Source organism: Triturus cristatus, chromosome 6, assembly GCF_964204655.1.
Source record: "Triturus cristatus chromosome 6, aTriCri1.1, whole genome shotgun sequence".
Lineage (NCBI taxonomy): Eukaryota > Metazoa > Chordata > Amphibia > Caudata > Salamandridae > Triturus > Triturus cristatus.
In genome coordinates, this window is record NC_140589.1 from 1,772,625,327 (window position 1) to 1,772,645,838 (window position 20,512).

At 44.8% G+C, this 20,512-nt stretch overlaps 1 protein-coding gene across 1 annotated transcript in view; it reads left to right on the forward strand.

Annotated features, from left to right (window-relative positions):
- The window catches only part of ELP3 (elongator acetyltransferase complex subunit 3), a 797,912-nt gene that overhangs the window by 95,125 nt on the left and 682,275 nt on the right, over positions 1–20,512 (forward strand). The window lies entirely within an intron of this gene.

The following is a 20,512-nucleotide window of genomic DNA, read 5'->3' on the forward strand; positions in this document are numbered from 1 at the left end:
ACTTGGTGTCAGTAATGTAGAATTTGGTTGATACGGGGGAGGATTTTTATAGAACATGTCCTCTAGCACATCATCCTCTGACTCATTCACACCATACTTATAACCTTCTGACCCTGTATTGTTTCTCTTCTCTGTACACATCCTGCCACTAGTCTCTTCAGTATTTCTCAATGGAAAAATCCCGTCAGTCATGTTTGCACTGCGCCATCTCCTGATTCTGTCATCATGACTTTCCTGCCCACACGGTCTACCAAACATGTAATTATACCTTCTGCCACTCCAATGCCGTTCTCTTTCATACATCTCTTCTTCCCATTCCGTTAAAGCTTCAAACTGAGTAGGTCTAGGTCTCGGTTCTAACCTCATCATTCTTTCTCTTAGGTTCCTTAATACAGCTAAACTAAACGAACCACTTTCTGGAAATGCTAGAACTCCATCTTCTTTTGTATACTTTGCCCAATTATCGAGCCAAATACATGTATGGTACCCATGTTTCGCTACCATAAAGGATGCAGACGATTTCGGTGGAGGAAGTATCTGTCCTTCCCTAGTCACAATTGGCTTATCCCTTTTAAATAGGCTTTTAATTTTTCCAAACCATGACTTTTTCTCCTTCTCAGGTGGATCGTAATACATCATTTTTACTTATCTTTAATCCTGAATCACTAGATTTCTCGGATCACTTCTCTACGACTATTCCGCTTGCTGTTCAATCTCAGCGCGACTCACACTAACGCACCAATTCCTGTGCGTCCACGCCACTCCACAGCTGGCCAATTCTAGCGCGGTCTACCTGACGTCAGCCTTTCTCGCTACTCCTGCTTCTGCTGACCCCTCCTTTACAAAATTTATCGGCAACATTTTCTTACGTTTTCTTCAATCAAAAGCTGTTAGTAACGACATAAAAACACCACCATTGCCTGTTTCGCTAAACCAAAGAGCTAGTTTTATTCACTTACACAAGAATTCTGTATTTCTTACCTCTATTCTGTTTCGCCGATAAAGTAGCACTTCCCTCTACCTTACCCTTCTAACAAGCAAAAAGGCTAACCGTTTCTCTGGGGATAAAACACATGTGGAGACTACACTGCTCCTGAGAATTAAGGCCAGAGTTTCACGAGAGAACCTGTTGCTATTGCACTCACGCACATTCACACAGAAATGTCCCTAACGATAACACACGACGATGTTACCAACTCGAAACCAGACAATGCGTTTTGTGCGACTTCACTTGCCACACATTTCCCCGTGTACCTACAGGGCAACCAGACAATACACCGTGAGACTTCACTCGCCACACGTTTTCCCCGTCTACAGGGCATCCAACCTCCTACGTCCCGGAAGTCTTCAAAACAACATAGAACGCAACACGACTCAACATAGAATGTTAGTACATAAATCAATCATCAATAATCAATAATCACCAAACCAATGCAATAAAACCATAACTCTGCTGCCAGAAAAACTGCTCCAGCGGAAAAGGCAAATTTACATATCCTCCCTGCGTCACCGACTCGTCATCATACTTACTCATTCATACACACATTCATTGGTGGGGCCCATTACACCAACACTCATACGTCTCACTCGAATCTGCACACAGGAGGAAAGAAGCGCTGGACATGTGGGGTACCTTGTTACCTATTGGAAGAAAATCTTTTACATTATGTACATTAGTACCTATAGAATCTTAACTTTAACATCAAGGCACTCCACCACTTGGTCGATGGACCAATTAGTTGGACTGGTTGATGGTGATTTAGAACCAGCAAAAACACATTGAAAGCTTCGGAACCTTTCGATTAATCAATACGTTATTGAAAGAATCACGGACTCATTTTGTTAATCAATGCTTAGTTTAATTAATTCGCTTTCATTGGCATAGTCAGAATTTCAATCAACTCAGAATTTCAATTAATTCCTTAAATACAAATTTACATAACCATTATATTTACCTAAAATTTGATACTGGTGACCAGTTCCAGGTTAAATCGTCCAGTCAAGCTCAGGTTAAGACTTTAATAAGTCCGGTAAAGTTCTTTCTCTTAGCACAACACAGTCCCAAAGGTAGCCACAGGACCAGGCAATCGCGCCAGCAAATCGACCCTCCTCGCCATGAGTTACCAATGGAAAATTGGAACGAGATTTTTTCCTTCTACTAAATATCCCCTTTTTATATTCTTTTTCCGCTTACTTCTAAAACAATATGCAACATTTTCTAAAGCAAAAGTGTTCTGATTGGCTAAACCTTCCGAATTTGCAAGAAGTGGTAATATTCCCAAGTCCTGTTGCTTCCCATGGGACAGAGTATGACATCTTTCAGAATTACATTCTTTTCACGGGTTCACAAGCGAAAGTTCCGAAATAACAACATGTAGACCTTCGAGTACAGGTCTCTATTGTCTTTTCAGTCATTCACACTAGCTGGGTCTGGCAATCCTCCACGTTCCTATCCTTGACCAGGAACACGTAGTCTCGTGGTTAGAGGTCGCCTGAAGATCTTCAGAGCCATCCGAGTCTGCGCAGTAGGCATCATGCTCAAATGACGGTGGCCACTTCCGAACTCCATTTTGAATACCGCGGCCTAGTAGTCCCGAATGCCAACCTAAGCAAAAACAAACATAAAAGTAATTAATATACGGAAATGAAGATTCTAATGTTTAAACCCACACTAATCCCAATATATATTAGTATTTACCTAGCTTATAGCAACATTTTAAGCAATAATACTCACCATTCCGCAACACTAGAAGCACAAACAATCACAAAAGCAGCACAAATCATGCAATTCTCTATTTCAACACATCCTATGGTTAGTTTGCGTACCACCGTTAATAATTAGAATTATTCGCCATGCAATTAGCTTTTAGTCCCACTTGTTATTTGTGTTTATCAAGGTGCAAAGGTTGGTCAATAACAACACTCCAAACGGTTAATTCAGGTTAATATTTAGAATGATTACGTAATTAGTATTTTTCATGCAAATAGAGAAGGTATACAACATTTTGCTTTACCTGCTCCACCACACACAATATTAAAGGTCTGAAAAGACCCTGCAAGATTTGAACTCATGACCCTTGGGTTACCATGTGCCTTCACAAAGAAGAATAGAATGCTGCACTTCCGCATGCGTCTCTGTAGACCACAGCTCGCGCACTGGTCCTTTCCCTTTAAAGAGAATAACCTGCGAGACACCAACCAATAATTCTCAGGATGCAGGGAGAGACTGGGATTGTAGCTTCGTCTGCTAAGGCAATTCTATGCCTCCGATATGCGTGCACCAACTGAGAAGCCTGCTGTCCTCCACCCAAGGCAGTGGTAGGGCTGCATGCGCAGTACGTGGCCTCCCAGCCAAACCGAAGGGAGCTTCTCTGATGCACCGCTGCTGGGGAGGATCCGGCCATGCCAAGAGTGAAGTGATGCTTGAAAGAAGAATTAGTGGTAGTAAACACAAAACCACAGTAAAATAATAATGGGGAGGGAAGGGGAAAAAAGCATGCACAAAAGCCACAGTATCCCCTAGAGGAAGTTCTCTTGCTGTCCGAGGAGCAAAAAGGACCTCTCGGAGGGAGCTATGGCAGTTCTGGGGAGTGCTGGCTCCCGATTGGTAGAGGTGTACAGCAAACAGTAGTGGGATTTGCAGTTTTCTTTCTCACTCCTACTTGTTGGCCATTGTGAGAATGCTGTTCAATAATGAAGCTTCTGGATGCTGAAGGAGTTGGAATACAATATGTTTATGCATAAACCTTGCCTCTGGTCATCATATAGAATTCATAGTGAGTAAACAATATGATACGGCTAAAAGCAAGAGGTGCACCAAGTGCACTGGGAGATGCATAACCACCGTACAAAAGAAAGTGACGTTGGTGCCAGTGTCCACACAAATAGTAAATCATCACAACTATTGTGCTTGGTTGAAGAGCCTTTTATACAGTGGGATGAAGACTGAAAGACCTGATTACGAGTGCCCGAATGTAAGAAGTTATCAGGCACAATATCATTTCCTACCACACATTTAGCTCTTCAAAATGGGATGCAATCAGATTTTGGTGCTTTCTGTACCAAAATTCACACGTGATGTTATTTGCAGAACATTTTCCTTTGGTGTGCATTTCAGGTTTGACCTCCTGATATGTCTATGGGGAAAAGGTAGATATGTTATGTTATGTTAATCATGCTTCTATAGCGCACAGCTGCCCCAGCAAAGGGGCGTCCCAGCGCTTTGACTAGCAGAAAAGGATACATAGGACGGAAAAAGAAGAAGAAAATCAGAAAGAAAAGGAAGCAACGGGCAGGATAAACAGTCCACACAAAAATTACGATCCAGAGGGGAAAAGATGGGTTTTAATAGCCCTCCTGAACGTAAGCAGATCATCCAAGGCACAAATGTGTGCAGGTAATGAGTTCCAGAGCCTAGCCGCCAAGTAGCGGAAGGAGCGCCCTCCCGCTCTGCAGCGTTTGAACCGTGGAACTACTGCTAGATTTTGACCCAATGACCTCAGAGGCTGGGAGGGGACATAGAGGGTAAGAAGATACTCTAAAATCGGGGATGAGGACAACTTAAGAATCTTGAAGGAAAGACATAATGTCTTAAACTCAATCCTTTGAGCCATGGGCAGCCAATGAAGTTTCCGGATGGTTTCCTTAGCAGAGCAAAACCTGTATGCGCTGCAACCGGGTAACTTCCGCCTGATTAGCTCCCAGCAGAAGCGAACTCGCATAATCGAGCCGGGAGAGTATAGTGGCCTGAATTATCAGCTGTCTAGTGGGGGCGTCAAAAGATTTAAGGGCTGGCCTAAGCCCACGCAGGATACCAAAGCAAGTGGCCGCCACAGAAGCTGAGGGCGGGGTCTAGCCAGATACCCACATTTTTAACCTCGGGGACCGGGATAGGGGCTGTACCCAACTCGGGGGGCCACCACTGAGTACCCCAGAGGTTGCTCATCTTACCGACAATAAGGACCTCTGTTTTCTTGGCATTAAGTTGTAAACAATTGGCCGTCAACCAGCCAGCCACTGCTGACAAACCCTCCCTAAACCTTAGTGCCTCCGAGTCGGAAACCCCATTAAGTGCAACCGCCAGCTGCGTGTCGTCAGCATAGGAAACCATAGTCAGGCCCCATTGCTTGGCGACCGCAGCCAGCGGTTGCACGTAAAGATTGAACAACGTGGGGCTAAGCGCCGACCCCTGGGGCACTCCCTGCTCGATGAAATAGGGTTTAGACTCAAATGGAGGTGTAGCGACCCGGAATGAACGACCTGCTAAAAATGACCGGAACCATTTCAGTGCCACGCCAGAAACACCCGCTTCCCCCAGTCGCTGCAGTAGAATCGCGTGTGAGACCGTGTCAAATGCGGCACTAAGGTCAAGTAACACCAGTGCTGCAGTTTGACCGGCATCAAGCACGGAACGCAGATGTTCCGTCATCGCAAGGAGCGCAGTCTCCGTGCTGTGGCCTGCCCAAAATCCATTCTGGGAGGAATCCAGGATATTCACAATCTGGAGGTGTTGGGTCAAGATGCCATTAACATGGGCCTCCGCAACCTTGGCGGCCCATGGGAGAAGGGAGATTGGGCGATAGTTCTCTGATTTAAGGGGGTCCAAGGCGGGTTTCTTCAAGATAGGAGTGACATAGGCTTGTTTCCACTTAGAAGGTACCGTCCCTGAGGACAGCGAAAGATTGATAAGTTGGCGCACAGGGGGGAAACATAAAACAGCTAATTCTCTGAGCTGCGCAGGTCTAAGCGGGTCGGCAGGGGACCCAGATTTAACTTTAGCCGTCAGCCTATCAAACTCTACCTCAGAGATTCCAGAAAGTGTGGCCAAAGCCACCTTAGCAGTAGAATTCAGCCTCAGATCCTCACACTGAGGGATGATAGTAGGAAAAGAACGATAGATAGTATGTACCTTCTCCAGAAAAAAGGTGGCAAGCTCTTCACAATGGGACACTGAGCATATCTCAGCTGCTGAGGCTCTTTTAGCGGTAAGATCTTTAAGAACTTTAAAAATCAACTTCGCAGGATTAGGGCTGCGTTTAAACTCCTGGGAGTAATAGGCCGCACGAGCTCTGCATATAGCTCTATGGTAGATTTTAGTTTTAGCGAGATACAGTATTTTTTTGTCTACATCATAGGATTTACGCCAGTCTCTTTCCGCTTGTTTACATGATTTTTTTAAGAGCGATAGTGCGCTATCATACCATGGACTGGGAACAGAAGACCGGCTTTTGCTCCAAGTAGCAGGGATCAGAAAGTCAAGTGCCCGTGTGACCCAATCACAAAAGAGATCATAGCCGGATTCGACGTCGTTGAAAGGGCCCAGCGGGTATTCGCTAAGAACCCGAAGAAAATCCTCAAGCTTAAGCTTCTTCCAAGGACATTTAAAAATGGGTCTATCAAGAGTTTTCGGAGGGGGGTTTCTGATCGCAAGGTTAAGTTCTACTAGAAAATGGTCTGACCAGGCTACCGGAATCGGCGGCAAAACATTAGTCACTGGCAGGTTGGTAAAGATAGGGTCCAGTATATGTCCACCCACATGCGTGGGGTGGGCGACCACCTGACTTAACTGCAACGCCTCTAAATCTGCAAGAGTACTACTAATAGCAGGGGTTAGACGCTGTATAAATACATAAAGCCTGCTTCCTTGAAGAAAAACCATTTTTATGTAATAAACAGGCTATACTATACCCCGGCTAAAATAGCCAAATTTGCTCCTATTCCGCCCCCAAGGTGCCCAAGATGTAGTCTCACAAATGCAAACGACATACACATTTATTTTCAGTGTCCGGTGTTAATCACATTTTGGAAAGGAGTGGGGGAAGTGTTGACATCTATTCTGGAGGTGGATATAGTTGTAGATCTCTCTTTGGTGTTCTTTGGTAAAAATGAGTCTACTGATGGTGTACCTTCACAGAATCATATGGCCTTAATATTATATTTAATCATCTTGGCAAGGAGAGAAATATGTATCAAGTGGAAGGACAAAAACCCCCTGGTAATGAAGATTGGCTCAGAGCCGCCTTTAAATCAGCACGATTAGACCATGATACCGGAGTAGACAACCAACCCAGTACTTGGCAACCATTGATACGTTGGGCACAACTAAGGTATTTGATCTGATGGATTAAGGCAATATCCCCCCCCAAAAATGTTCCATTTCCCCATGGTCCTATGATTACACCAGTCCTCCAATACGGGAGGAAGGCCATGGGGCCTAGACAGAAACAGTGAGCCAAAGAGGCCCTCAGGAATCGAGAACAAAACCTGGCTTGTCAAATCTGTGGAAGTTTTTGGTGAGATGAGGACAAAAAAATAAAAATAAAATAAAAAATAGCAGGGGTGTGGCAGAGGTCAAAGTGGAGGTTGAGATCGCCAAGGACAGTAAAATTGGCCGATCCAACCGCAAGAGAGCTCACTATTTCAGGAAAAGCTTTTCTGAAGGCGAGGTCATTACCAGGGGGCCTGTAGATCAGAAGCCCAGAGAAAGTAAGATGATGGTTTACCGTGATACAAAAATGCGCACTCTCGCAACCATCCATAACTAACTTCTTCCAGATACAAGGGAAGCATGATTTAACTACCACTGCAATACCCCCACCTCTGGAATTACGGTTGTGGGTGAAAATAGAGTAATCAGAAGGGATTGCTAAGTTCACTTCCACAGAGGTCTCATCGTGCAGCCAAGTTTCGGTCATGAAGAAAATATCAGGAGCCTCCGCTGAGATAAGATCATGGATTGCGGAGTGGTGTTTGATCAGAGACCTAACGTTGAGATTCCAAATTTTAAGCTCCCAAGGAGCCGAAGGAATTCTAGACGAGGGTACCTTACGAGGGAACTCACGAAGTGCTGTAATAGGGGTGGGAAAGTTAAACACAAAATTGCCACAAGGGCACCGGAAGGGACCACACAGAGGGTCAAGAGAGGGGTGCTCACAGAATGAGGTCGACTGCCGCAGACTAAGTAGTTCCTCTCTCATGTACGACCTGCCGGCGAGTATATGGGGCGCACTGACCCTGGCGCAAGGCGCCTCCTTAGCGCTGACGGGCGCAGACGGGCGCAGACGGGCAGGACTCTGGCACGACTCCGGCGCAGATACGGCGCGACCGCTGATCGCGTCCGCTGCGCGGAGACATGACCGTCCACTTTTATGCGCGGCTAGAGCGCAACCAGCAAAAGCCCACACCCAATATGGCCGCCGTCAGAGACTCGCCCGCCCGAACCTGGTCTCTCAGCATCGATACTCGGCTGAGAGTGACCAGGCAACAATGGAGGGGAAAGATATGGGAACTTTATTGTGCCCAGTATTTACTGTATGCAATAAACCCCTCCTGACTCCTACTTCTGAGCCCTCTGCTAACAAGAGAATATACCAGACCTTAGACAAGCCAGCGATGCGGTAATCCTCAAAGCACTATGAGGAAAGACTCAAGAATTTAAATACTGTGTATAGAAATTAGAGGATTGGGTCTGGAAGTTGCTGAAAGAGGCATTGCAAGTTCCAAAGTGAATAAACACACTATACGAAGAAGGTAATTTTCAACAGAAAAATATTGCTAGAGCAATAAGAGTTTGGACTGATGTGAGGTAGCACAGGAGTAAAGTCTTTGATAGTAAGCGCATGGAGCAGGTTTTGAGGTGTAATATCTGTGGTGGTGAGGGCGAAGGTCAATATGATGTCAGGTGGAGGCGTCAAGAGCAATTGGGGAGTGGTCATTGTGGATGATCTGTCGCATTGTGTGTTCTTAGACTGAACCACATCACCATGGATTGTTCCAGGGAGTAATGCAGAGATCAGCAAAGTATGCAGGTTCTGTCTACATGCTTGTATTTATCAGAGTGAAAACGAATGCCAAAGGAACAGCTGTCAGAGACAGAGCAGAACCGTGCCAGTAAACCAGAAAAAAATGTTGCTGCATGTTGAAACCACAAACTGTGTTGCTGAATGGATATAAAGCAAACCCAGAGTAGAAGGCATACAACTGTGCAGTGAAATAAAATATCCCTACAGAAACATGAATGTAAGCATGTCAAAATTGGCCCCAAAAGCACACAGGCTCTGGTGGCCTTCACAGGGAAGCACCTGCAACACATGTTGCACTTGTTCTGATGGATACTACCTGCAGATTCCTCACCTGTTGAATATTCCCCAGTGCCAAACTAGAGGTAGAAAAATTGCAATAGCTGTCCTATGCCGGTAGATGACATTCCACTCCATCTCGGTGTCCGGTACCATAGTAGCATTACATCAACAGGGCCATATAGCACCACCATGGTGGTGGTGTTAGTTCCTTTTTTCTGTGCCCCTGGATGCTGATCCAGAGCGCTATTTTGTGGAACATTTTCTACAAATACGTTTTTGCAGTGCTGGGCAGGATGTCTCCACCTAAAAGGTCAAGCTTCAAACTCTGAAATTCTGGCCATGGATCCTCACAAGGCCTGTCTGTGGTGCTTGGGCTTAAGCATTGTCTGACCAATATGGCCTTATGCACTGAAAAGACATAAAGGAACAGTAGGCAAAACTCTTTATGGTGTGTGCGACGAGTGCTGGACTTTGTGTCCCTCACGCCCAAGATCTCATTTACAGTCCAGGCCTTCCCCTTCTCAAAGTAATTGAAGGATAACAATAGGAAACATAAGAAGCGATCAGAGCGGGCGGCAAGATGGCGGCTGGTCAGACAGCCGTATGAGCAGGACCTCCGGGCTCCCCTGTTAGCGATCCCCGCTAATGCTTTTCAGCCGATAGTAACAGGGAGGGAGTGAAACTCACCAGCACAACGGACTACGATGATTTGGCGGCTGGTCTTATCTCAGAATATAGATCCGCGACCCCCGTGCAGCGCCTTCAGACTGCTCCGTGCCTTACAACGGAAGTATCCGGTGGTGTGGTCAGCTCTGTCCGGCATGGCGCCAAAAGCTCTCTCTAAGGTCACCAAGCCTCGTCAGACAGCGGGCGGCACCAACAGCCCGGTAAAAGTTACTAAGAAAGCTCCGGTAATCAGTAATCAGAAGGAGCCGACACCAAAGTCAGTCCGAGCAAAACAATATGCAAAGCAAGATGTGCATCCAAACCGCAGCGCGCGAAAGACGAAAGTAAGCCTACGAACGCATATGAGTTTTCTGCCTCTGCTCCGGCAGCGGGGAATGTGTCTCCGGTGCCGGTTGTCAACTCCGGACCGATTCTATCTCTGTCTGAGGGGGCCGCGAGCTGCGATCCAGGACAGAGTGGTGCTGAGAGTGGCAGAGGCATTCTGGGTCCTGTAGTTCTGCTGCCTAACTCTGGGTCTACACCTGAGAGACATGTCCATAGCGATATTTGTGGCATAATTAGTCAAGCTGGTACCACCCTTTCTGCAACTACTGGGTCTGAATCTGTAAAGGAGTCTGAAATGGGTGATAAATTCTACTCCATGTCTGATCCCTCAACATCATCTGAAGACGGCAGTCAGAGTAAAAAACTACTTGACGAGGACAGCGAAAGTATTTCTTCATTCGAGGATGAAAATCAGCCGGAGGAGATGACAACCAATGAGCCAGACACAATCAGGAAAGCTAAGGTACACGGGTATCTGGGGGACCCTTTGGCTAATAATATACAAGAGCCTTTAGCTTGGGATTATTCATTCACTAGCAGTGCTGCTGATTTAACTACTGAACAAGGGGGTGCTACCTTGGGGCCTGGTGCGGAACAGGAGGCTCCTAAGGAAGTCACTCTTGACTCTATCTACCAGCTTATCATGGCGCACAGATTAGAGACCAGGGCAGAGAGCGCAAGGGCCCAGAGCGCCTGCCGCAAACTACAGAACTCAATTAAAAGAGTCGCTAAAACGTGTGCTGATATCGCAGCCAGGACATGCGAGGTGGAGGAACGGGTCTCAAAACTCGAGGATGAGCTGAGTGCACATAGAGGGGCCACCGAGAGTCTGAAAAGTCAGAGGGAGGATGTCACCTGGAAGCTCACTGACTTAGAAAATCGAATGAGAAGGAATAACCTTCGCATTCTTGGTATACCGGAAGGCCTTGAAACATCAGATGTGCGTCAGTTTGTGGTAGAACTATTTACTGAGGCTTTTCCGGATCTAAAGAGCTGGGATTGGAACTCTGAAATACAAAGGGCCCATCGTTTCCCTTTTAAAGTGCGACAGCAGTCAAATCAAGACAATGTGCCACCCCGTGCCATACTGATTTCCTTTAATAACTTTTTGGCCCGTGAAGCAGTCTATAATGTAGCCAGACCTAATCGGAAGAGAAGGGGAAAGGGTCAAGAATTTTTTGTTAGGCCAGATTTTTGTCAGGCTACAGTTGAGCGAAGGTGGCAGCTTCGCTCACTAATGCCTTTGTTTCAGGCGAAAGGTGTGCAAGTATTTTTGCTTAATCCGGCAAAACTAAAAATATTGCATCAAGGAAAGCAACTGTTTTTCTTTTCAGAAATCTTGGCCAAAGAATTCCTAAATACATTATAATTAGTCGTTGTGAAGCCGTGGGAATTCCTGGGATGTGTATTCTTTTTGCTTAATCCGTCAAAACTAAAAAATATTGCATCAAGGAAAGCAACTGTTTTTCTCATCAGAATTCTTGGCCAAAGAATTCCTAAATACACTATAATTAGCCGCTGTGCTCTGTGAGGTCGTGAGATATGTGCCCTCTGGCTAATAAGCAATGCTGTGAATATCACTATTCTGTTTTTCCCTAATCCTTTTTGCATTTTTTTTTGCATTTTTTTTTTCTCACTTGGGACAACTAATATGTGCTAGGCTACTGTTAAGTTTGTGTTAAGTTGGTGTTGGTGGATATCGATCTTCCTTCTCTTTTTTTTTCCTTTTTTTTTTTTTTTGTGATCCTTATAGGGGAGCCTCTCCTGCTCCACATTACTAGGGACCTTCTGGTCCTTTTGCTGCATTTAAGGGGATGGGGGTGGGGTCGGGGGGGGGGGGGGGGTTCACTCAGGGCGGTCTGGGGGGGGAGGGAGAGCTGGGGGGGGAGGGGGGGAAAAACACAACTTTTTGTTTGGTTCAAATGATGGAAGTTTAACATGTTTTGCAAGCTTAGTACAGCCAGATGTGTGCAAGGCCTTTTTCTTAGATCGCTATTTGAATTTTGAACTCAGCAGGTTTATTGTTGATCTCTATGATAAGTCACTAAATACCTTAGGTCCTGATCAAAGAACTAGATTTAGATCAGTATGCTCTTATACGAACTGATGGAAGCAATAATATGTAACTATGGCTAGCCCCTATCTCCGTATAGCTACTATTAATATATGTGGCCTCAATGATAAGAATAAAAGAAGAAGGGCACAAGAAGATTTTAAACTTTTTGGTGCAGATCTATTATGTCTACAAGAGACCCACATATCTAATAAAGATTGTAACCTGTTAGACACCATGGGATTTAAGAGACTAGCATATACTACTCAGGACTGTAGGACAAAAGGAGTTGCCGTGCTATCAAGAAATAATAGTCTGATGTGTGACCGCAAAAGTGTGGATAAATTGGGCAGATGGATACTCATGGTCATCAAGGTTGGGTCTGGCTGCTTCACACTGGGTTCGGTCTACTCTTCGGTATTAGATGATCCCTCAGTATTGAGATACCTATCCAGTGAGCTCCCGTCCTGGCCAGAGCCGTATATATTGTGTGGTGATCTAAATATCAACGGGGCTGAAACTGTAGGTAACACCGGAACCAGTGATCGTAAACCACAAGTGCGCAGGGCACTAAAAGATTTAATAACAGACATGGGGCTTATTGATGTTTGGCCTAAATTAAGGGGTAAGGATCCAGGGTTCACCTATTATTCATCCCCGCATCAAAAATGTGCCAGACTGGACTACTTTTTGGTATCACCATCACTTGTTAAGGCCGCAAAAATTGAACTACTTCCGAGGGTCTTATCTGACCACAACCCATTGATTTTCGAATTTCCCGTTAACTGTATGGAAAACAAATATAAAAAATGGTCATTTGAAAGGGCTATCCTCTTAGATCAAGATTATAAGAACTATATGAGAAGTAGGATGGATGGATTTTTTAGTATTAATAAGGGCACGGCACCTTTAGGTATGGTCTGGGACACATTTAAGGCCTGGATACGTGGGGAGACTATTAGCTATGGAGCAGATAGAAGGAAGAGATATATGGACCAGGTGAAGGGTTATTATCAGAAACTTTCTCAACTTGAGTCTGATCTCATAACAAAAATAAGAGGCAAAAGCGAAACAACTGAAGTCTTGGATTCAATTTTGGTGACCAAATCAACCTTAAATGATATCTATTTAAGCAAGTCGGCCGGTCTATATTTGGTTAAACAGCAGGAATGCTATGAATATAGCGAATCTGTTGGGCGACTGCTCGCGGTTAGGACTAGACAACAAATTTCTGCCCGCCATATAAGCCAAATAAAAAATATGAACGGCGCTCTGATTATTGATGAGGGTGAGATTAGAAATTCTTTTAAAGACTTTTATAGAGCTCTGTATGCTGCGGAAGCGGTCCCAAGTGAGGGCTGGGATCCTCTGCTCTTACCTAGAGTTAAACTGGCAGATGAGGAGGCGTGCCTCCTCGATGTGGAGTTTACAGATCAAGAACTCCAGGAGGCATTATCTGATCTACCATCATCTAAGGCTACCGGCACTGATGCTATACCCTTGGAATTTTATAAAACCTTTTCTAAGGAGCTGGGAGCGGAGCTTCTTGACCTCTTTAATTCCATAAAGAGGGGAGACGTTCCACCGCCCTCATGGGGATCGGCAAATATTGTTGTATTTTTAAAAAAAGACAAGGACCCGCTAAACATGGGTTCCTATAGACCTATAACACTTCTAAACAGCGACGCTAAGCTATATTCTAAGATTCTTGCTTCCCGCCTCAACAAAGTCATGCCGCGATTGGTTTCCTGGTGGCAGCACGGATTCATACATGGAAGGGGGACAGAGGATCACATAAGAAGACTTATTACAGTGCTTGATGCCTCTGATGTCTTAAAACTCCCAGTAGCCGTGGCTTTCCTAGACGCCGAAAAGGCATTCGATCTTGGAGCTATTTATGGAAATGCCTTCAAGCGAATAATTTTGGAGAAGGCTTCATCAGGGCAATGCAGGTTCTGTACTATAAACCATCAGCGCAGGTACAGATTATGGGAGTCCCCTCTGAAACGTTTCCCATAGAACGAGGGACAAGACAAGGATGTCCATCTTCCCCCTCGTTATATGCGCTGTATATGGATCCATTTCTCAGGGCCCTAGAGGCCTCAGAGTATATTTCCCCTTTCAGATTAAACCATATGGACATTAAAATCTTGGCATATGCTGACGACGTCGCCGTTGTCACGTCGGACTTGTCCTCTGCACTGCCTGAAGTTGAAATGTTGGCAGAGAAGTTCGGTCAAATTTCTGGCTATAGGCTTAATAGGGACAAAACCCAGATCTTAGTCAATAAATATATGACTTCTATAGATGATAGAATAGTGGAGGAGGCGGTATATCTTGGAATACGTGTCAGGGCTAAAATTGAGGAGATAGTCGAGGTAAATATAACCCCTATATTACATAAAATTAAGAAGGATATGGGTCGATGGGACAATTTGAAACTATGTATTATCGGAAGATGCAACCTGGTCAAAATGGTAGTTTTACCGAAATTACTATATATCTTTCGCACAATACCCTTAGAAATACACAATAGGTGGTTTCAGCTGATCGAGCGTGAGATAGCAAGATTTATCTGGTCATATAGAAAAACGCGTCGCGCAAATCGTTTTTTAGCCCTTCCAATTGAAAGAGGTGGACTCGGATTACCAAATTTTAGATTATATTATCTGGCTGCGTCACTTAAATATTACTGGCCCCTGTTTCGACCCCTTGATAATAGGACTATGCTACCTAATACTCTGCCTACCATATATGAGATGTTAATGGGCCCGGGAGTACGGGGATGTTTCTTAAAAATGTATGAGCCCAGCTATTACAAAAGAACTCGATTCAAGATTCTGGTCACCGCATATCAAATCTGGACCAGGGTTAGAAATAAACTAGGCATGGGCAGGTTTAGTCGATACACCCCATTTTTTGACAATAGTCAGGTCCCCGAAATATTGCTGGATGGATATTTTGACCGGTGGTTACAGGCCGGAGTCCATAATATAGCAGACCTGCTGGATGGAGATCAGCTAGCCACATTTGATGTACTTAAAAAAAGATTTAATCTTACTAATAGTGATTTTTTTAAGTTTCTACAAGTAAGGGATTTCATTACTAAGAAAATTGGAGGTACCATGGGGCTTACTGCTATCCCGCTGCTAGATATTATCACCGCCCATGACCCTCCTACAATCTCGAGGCTCTATGAGATACTTATGGACGGGGTACCTGACGATATCGAAAAGCAATCCAACAAATGGCAGGAAAGACTTGAGGTTACCGACTCCTGCCTGGAAAATGCTATTGTATTAGCTAATACCGTATTGACTACAGCTAATCTACGTGCACAGTGCTTTAAAACATTTTTTGATCTCTATATCTCTCCTGCTAAAATCATTAAGTGGGGTGGGTCGGAGGGTATTCACTGCTTTAGATGTCAAACTTTGGGCGCAGATTTGGTGCATATCTTTTCCACATGCCCGGAGCTCGATAAACTTAGATTGGAGATTGCTTCTTTTCTGCAATATGTTCTTAATAGGAGGATACTGTTATCTCCCCAACTTATGTTATTGGGGGTATCAGTACCAGAGGACAACTGTAAGGAGTTTTTGTTTATTTCAATGTCTATACTTAGACTATGTATTGCCTCTTCGTGGCTTGATCCACAACCTCCAACATTCGGGCAATGGAAAATGCGTTTGTTACATTTATTTCATTTGGAGAATGTCCTTTACGCCCAAAAGGGGAAAAGAGGGAGGATTAAGGGTTCAAAGATTTGGAAACCACTTAGTGATTGGGCTAATGATTTAAATAGTAATAGTTAAATCCCCCGCTTTTTTTTCTTTTTTTTTTTTTCTTCCTCTTTAAGAACTTTGGATAAACCTGCTTTAAATGTATTTGAAATGGTCTATATTGTTCACCCCCATTGTATGTGTGTACGTGCATCTTAAGTAAGGCTGTAACTGTGTTTTTCCTTCAATAAAGGTGTAAAAAAAAAAAAAATAATAAAAAAAAAAAAATGAAATGAGGAAACATAAGAAGCGGCGTAGGGGAGATGAACCCACACCCCAACACTGTTCTAATTTCAGAGGTAGATCTCTGCATCGCTCCTCACCTCAATTAGCCAAGTCTTCCCCTGACCTGAGACCGTGTTGGTTGAAGTCACCTCTGCATGGGAACCCGCTTCAGCACTAACACTTGCTCCTCCTCTGGTGCCGACCTTTCCTCGGTATACCAGATGTTTCTGGTGCTTCCCCCTTGCAGGTAGTAGCGTTTACCCAAGCTATTGCAGCTCTTTTGTAGTGCCCCAGTTCCCTCTGGTGCACACTTGAGCCCCATGGATCCTGCAGGATTCCATGGCTATTACTGCAGATGAGTTCTCTCTTCGGTGCCAGTCAACCCACGATGTCCTCTTCTAACAATGTATCGGCCCAATCAGTGCCACATCAGTGTCCAAGCATCTCCATGACGACGGCTTTGAAGCCATCCCAAAAGCCATTGTCATGAGCTCAGGGAGGCAGGGACAGAGATTAGTAGAGGAGGCCTAGTCCAGAAAAAAATTCAGTTCCAGACCCTTGCCTAAGGATGAATATTTTCAGGCTGGTGGTGATATTTTTGGCACATACTAGAACCATGTACAAATGTTACACATCATGAATAATGATGATGGCAGCAGCAAGGTGGCCTCCCACCAACACAGATGTGGCAGATGTAGATATAGTCTGTCAGAACCCTTTTCAGAGGGCCACGGAGCAAGCAGGTATTACTTGGCTCAACCATGGGAATTGAGGCCTTTTACTCCTGATCCCCTAGGGCCCAACTTACTATGGAGTAATGGGGACAAGTCCCCATCTCCACTTGATTCTCAATAGTAGAATTGTCGAGCAGTTCAAGGCTCCCCCTGGGTGGGGGGAGGGGAGCCAGAATTGTGAACACAGGCTCACAACTAAAAATTACGCAGTTGCCGCAGTGAATCATTATCTAGCCAAATATTCACTTTTATGAAATAAGAGTAGTATTTACCGCGTACCGCACAAAGGAAAAATACGACATTCACAAACAATTACACAGACCCCCTTGAGGTTGGGGCTCTGGTGTTTCTTTTGTGAATTCCTGCCCCACTTCCTCCTTCTATTAGCTATAGTGGTTATTCCCCATTTACTATTGGTTACATCCAGGGTAAGCCCCACTAACAGTCTGAGTCTCAAGAGTCCACTTTGACTCTAAAGTTAGTATTGTTCCAGCTCTTCCATGCTATCTAGCAGTAAGTTTCCCCTGTGGCCGACCGGTTCAAAATCATTCTTATCCGCTCCGGCAGACGTGGAGCATCTGGATTTCCTGAGTGTGCCTAGCCCATGGGCGCTAGCAGCCGCTGTAGCTGACTTCAGATGAGTCGGTCGCATGTGGCCCATGTGGCTGCATTTAGCCACTGCCATGTGTCTCACTCGTGGTCTCTTTCCCAAAGCGACTGGAGGCTCTCTGCGGCTCCAGCTGTAAGGTGTCTGGCTCCTCTCCTGGTGGGCTTTGTCTGCTACGATCCTGTCTTGGGTCCCTTGCCTGGGTGATAATACACAGGTGCGCCCACGGCATGCTCACTTCTCACCTCCAACGCTCTCCTCTTCCTCACAGGGCACACTGCTCTTGACAAGTAGGCTGGCACTGGTGTTCCAGGGCAGGTGATCTTGAATTCCCCGAGTAATGTCCCCTCACCCGGCAGGAAGACTGGCAGACCTTGGGCCCCAGTCCCGGTCACAGACAGAAGTCTTGCAGAGCTTACCCTCCTCACACAGCCCTTCTGGTAGCTTGGCAGATGTCAATTTTCAGGGTCTCAAACTCCCCTTCTTATGAGTCTATTTCCAGATCCCAAATGTGATTTAGGATCCGAGTCTTTGGAGTTTTATGTTGGGGGAGTCTGCTTCTTTTGAATCTTCCACTCCTCTGCCCTCTTTTCCTTTGGAAATCAGTCTGTCACAGCAAGAGTGACTCCAAAGCTGATAAACTCACAACACAGCCCATAGGAGTGACTCTAGTTCACATCTGGATGTCCGCTACAGTGACACTCACATGTAAGCACTGTCTTCATATGGGCAGTTCACCTCCATGAAGGAGGATGGTTTTTCACGTGTCGAACGGGACAATCGAGAAAGAGACCCCATGATAATGCTATCCACACATTACCCCAGCGGAGATAACATACTGCGGTGAGGTTGAATACGTGGATGAGGGTCTTCAAGAAAGTCCTCAGTGAACCTTTGGAGCATTGACATTGCAGTTGAGATTTTTTTTTAACAGGAGGTCAGCCTTATGACTCTTGGTGTCCGCTTTTTGCCCTAGGTACAAGAGAACCAGCCGTGCTACATATGGTAGGCTTGCAGTTACGTTTGCACTGTCACTGTAGTGGATGACACAATGGTCACTGTAGTGGATGACACAATGGGTGCTGCAGTCTACAAGTGGCATTTAACTTACAGGCCCTGGGTACACTCTGTACCGTATACTGGGGACTTATAGGTATGTTCAGTGGATTAGGGGAATGTCAATTTCACCATTTTGAAAAGGGGAGCACAGACCCGTTATCACTGATTAGCAGGGGGTAACGTACAGAGTTCTACAGCCAGCAAAACGCAGAGCCCTGTAAAAAGAAAAAAATCCTTGTTGACCCTGCAGAAAGGGAAGATTTCCTACATGGTGCAAAATGAGAACTTTAAAACTGTCTTCATGCTGCAAAGATGGGCATGTGCAAGCGATGCACCATGGAGTCCCCTCGACAAGGGAATCCGTGGTCCAGTACCCTAAATATATAAGACAAGGACAAGAAGGGCGCCACGGGATCAGGATTCTAGTGGAACAACTGCGATAGTGTGTTACACTGTCTGTGCACAGGTTCAAGTGAAATGGCTCTCATGTGCAGCACTAATGCTAAATATTTAAAATAGTGCAGCTGGCCAGGCTTTTTTCTCTGGAGGCCATCACTCGTTCCCATCTCTTGCATGGTCCACTTCCACGACTGGTCCCGTGACGCGGCTGTTTATTCATAGGAGCCTCCTTATTTTGTGACCTCCACATTTGCAGCTGACTTCTAGACAATACAATCAGGCACAAATTACTCTTACAGTCGCAATAAATGGGGCTCCTACGAATGCTTAATGGTTAACGAATGCAAACACGTTACTTGTTTAATTACTAAGCTGCATTTCATATCCCTGCCACAAGCTGTCACAAGGTTCTCATGTCAGCTAGCTGCTAGTGGAACTAAAGAACTGTATTTGGCGACACATGTAATCTTTGATAATTGCGACTACCCAGCGGGACAAATATAAAGTGTTCTGGTTCCTTAAAGTAAAGTACCAGCAACCACCGGCTCAAATAAAGTGCTATGCCGCACCCTGTACTCACAAATTACACTGCTCGCCTTACATTCATGTTCTGGTTTGAATCTGTTTCATTGCAATTTTTGGAATATTTTTTTATTATGATGTACAGTGCATTGTAATTTGCGGAGACTCGTTACAGGTCACACTATCAGTAACACGCCTGACTGTTATATAGCTTGTGAGTGCTATAACATTGCTTCTCAGAAGTTCTCGTACTTGGTAAAAAAAACCTCGAAGCTGGGGAACCGGATTCGAGCCTCGGCAGGAACTAAGGTGACCAACTGACATGGGTGCAAATTCAGTACAAAGGGTCAAAATTCAGGACAAAAATTTAGGACAGAAGGTCAAAATTCAGGACAAAAATTTGGGACGAAAAATAAGTTTTACAGACGCATCAGAGGAGGTCGCACAATAGAATATAAGTAAATAGACAACCAAAATAAGTACAAGTCTAAAAAAGTTTTTATTAGGTTGAGACAATCGTACACCACAGTTTTTCATTGTGCGTACAGCTTTGCAAAGCTTTCTGTAATCAAGATTTGTGCTAATGTAACAATCCACATTAAATAGTATTTTTGTATTTGTAGGTTTAAATCTTACTTTTAAATGTACAGTGAAAATGCTGTTCCAGTCCAATGACATTAAGAAGCACTTCGCTGAATAACCCATTGTATTCATGTTTACTCTGAATTCTTTTACCTTGCGCCTTATATTTATTAAGGGATAATATATTCAGGGGCATCAGAAACTGAACTGTATACTATTTTTAAAGTGTTTATCACTTCTACCCTTCACACATATCCACCTTGACAATGTGGTAAATGACCTATAGTTAGAGGCCTTGCACAAGTGATTGCTCTGCCTCCCACAGTTATTTTATTTTTATTTTCTCCAGCATGGCTCCAAGACAAAAGCAGAATGCCTTGCCCTAGTCTGATGCAGAAGAAGGCACACCACATGCTGTCACTACAATAGGGCCCATTGTCATTCTGTATGTGATAATC